Raw genomic sequence first — 2773 nt, 5'->3', positions numbered from 1 at the left:
TTTGAATAGTGTATTTTGTTATTGTTACTAATGTTTTTACAAGTTACTTTTTTTGAAATTTGACATACTAGTCTAGATATTCACAGCATTTAGCACATAAGAAAAAGCCAGACAAAGCAAACGAATACGTTATTAGGGTGTCAATAACATCCTATATTATTAGAATGGATGAGAGCATTTAAGAATAAGCACAATATGAAAAATTCACATAATTTTCTTTAAGTGGTTCATAATTTCCTTGTCCTTATTATTTCTTCCATCCCTGCAAGTTAATAAAAAACAGGGACATAGTGTGTGTGTGTGTGTGTGTGTGTGTGTGTGTGTGTGTGTATGCGTGTGTGCGTGTAGGCACAGGATATTACATTTGTGTATCCATGGATTGGTTATTTTATTCAGTTTATTTGGAATTCAAGAAAGCAGGAAACACATTTAACTCTTAAGTATCATGGGAATAGGTCTCATAACACAGTCAGGAACCTCTCGTAACAAATTAAATATAGCCAGGTGTGAGGGAAAATAAATTCCATATGTTTAAAAATTATTTGAGCGGGTAGAATTCCACTGGAAAATATAAGTGGAATCTGGAGGCCCTTCTATTAAAAAATTTATTAAACTATAGCATGTCTGATGGCCATTGCTTATCTCAGAATAGGGTGAAGTTACCATTATTTCATTTATTCAAAATACCTTGTTCAAACTAAACTCATGACTTTACTTGCTCAAAGTAGACTTCTCTTCCTTCATAGGTTAGAATATTCTCTGATTAAAATGTCTGGAACCATAAAGAATCTTCTAGAAACTTCTTTATTCCTGAGAGATGGCAACACATCCAAGATCTGAAGAGGCAAATGGACTCTTACTCCAGCTGAGGAAGAACTTTTACAATAGCTTGACTCTCTGTTAAGGACTCTACATAGATAAGTATGTTCCATGCTCACCTTAAGCCTATGATGGCATATTCTTATTCTCTTTGGACAGACATAGAGATGGAGAGATTTAGCATCTCACTCAACTTTCCCCAGCCTTTTAAAGACCAGGACTTGAATCCCGATCTGTCTGGTTGCAAAGCATTTCTATTGGATCACAGAACCCCAATAGAGAGAATTACAAAGTGATGAAGAAGACAAGTAACAGTGAGAAGAAGGCCTAAATACAAATAAGGAAGAGCAGAGCAAGGATATGGAGTGGTGATGTGGGTAGTCAGTATGCAGGGATAAAGCTACTCATCTCCTCTTGGTTGGCTACGTGCTTCCTAATGCTTGGCCTGAGCCATCTTCCATTGCTAGATATGACCCCCAATCCTAGGTGGTGCCCTCTGTCATTTCTCCTTCATCAAGGACCTGATATTTCATTCTATTCCTTCCATTATGGTGCTGCCTTTAATAACCTCATGCTCAGGCCTGGCTGACCCTGACCTAGTATCATTAAAGCATCTGCCTTTTTCTTACAGGTTACAAATAATCACTTGTTTTTAAGACACTGCTGGATTTGTAGTGACTGCCTAAGGCAGGAGTCCCCAACCCCTGTGCCATGGACTGGTACTGGTTCATGGCCTGTTAGGAACTGGGCCACACAGCAGGAGGTGAGCGGCAGGAGTGCTAGCGAAGCTTCATCTGTATTTACAGCCACTTTCCAGTGCTAGCATCACTGCCTCAGCTCCACCTCAGATCATCAGGCATTAGATTCTCATAAGAGCACCAGTCCCTGGTGCCAAAAAGGTTGGGGACCACTGGTCTAAGGCACTGCACTGAGGCTAATTTAGTCTCATTGGGAAGACTGATAGATAGATTGATTGATTGATTATGTCTGTGATTAGAGAAGAAGAGCAGATGTGCTATATGTTTGCCATTCATGTACAGAATAGGCAGGACTTGGTTCTGCTTTCTGATGTATCCTCTAGCTAATCCGACTTAAAAAACCATTGTTCCTGTATCTTGAATACATAATGAACAACTGGTATTGAGGATACAGAGATGAATCTGACATTGTCCTTGTTATACTAATCACCATTAGTGCTTGACAATTTTCAAAATATACTCAAAGACTCTCCTTTGATCATCTCAACAAGTGAGGCGATCAGAATACAGTGAATATTATCACGCATATGTACTACAAAGAAACTAATCTAATGAAAATTTCTTGCTAAGTAAAAAGAATGTTGTGTAAGTTTGTCTACAACCATGCCACCCTGAACAAGCCCGATCCCGTCTGATCTTGGAAGCTAAGCAGGGTCGGGCCTGATTAGTACTTGGATGGGAGACCACCTAGGAAGACCAGGTGCTGTAGGTGTAAAAAAATAAAAAATAAGGGATTGTAAACTGACAAGGTCCTTGCAATCTGTGAGGTCAACCAAGGGTTGCCTCACCTAAAATAAAATAAAATACTGTGTCAGTTTGGAAATGCTTTCAGAAGAAAACTCAAATCACAGTGGCTTAAACAAGTTAGGGCAGTCCTCAAGGATGCAGTGGCTCAACAATATCAAGGGTGCAGTCTCTGTCATTCCCTTGACCTTTCCCTTGTGTCGGCAATATGGCTGCTGCTGCTTCAGCTGTCGGGTAAGCAGGAGAAAACAACAAGGCACATGTGATGGCACCTCTATCAGGAAAGCAAAACTTCTTCAGTAATCTCCAGAAAACCCTGTTTACTCTGGCTACAACTGTGTCACATGTGTCACATGGTCACCTCTAGTTGCAAGGGAGGTTCAAAAATGTTTATCTAATTGCCCCCTTCTCCCTCCAAAAAATCAAGGTTGTATTAACATGGGTAGCCAGCT

At 40.0% G+C, this 2773-nt stretch overlaps 1 pseudogene; it reads left to right on the top strand.

The window, feature by feature from the left end:
- Positions 1–2170: 2170 nt before the first annotated feature.
- Positions 2171–2289, top strand: LOC112470788 (annotated as a pseudogene).
- Positions 2290–2773: the final 484 nt, after the last annotated feature.

Source organism: Pteropus alecto, unplaced genomic scaffold, assembly GCF_000325575.1.
Source record: "Pteropus alecto unplaced genomic scaffold, ASM32557v1 scaffold3, whole genome shotgun sequence".
NCBI classification, from domain to species: domain Eukaryota; kingdom Metazoa; phylum Chordata; class Mammalia; order Chiroptera; family Pteropodidae; genus Pteropus; species Pteropus alecto.
The sequence above is the reverse complement of the archived record's forward strand: the minus strand, read 5'-3'. Positions and strand labels throughout refer to the sequence as shown.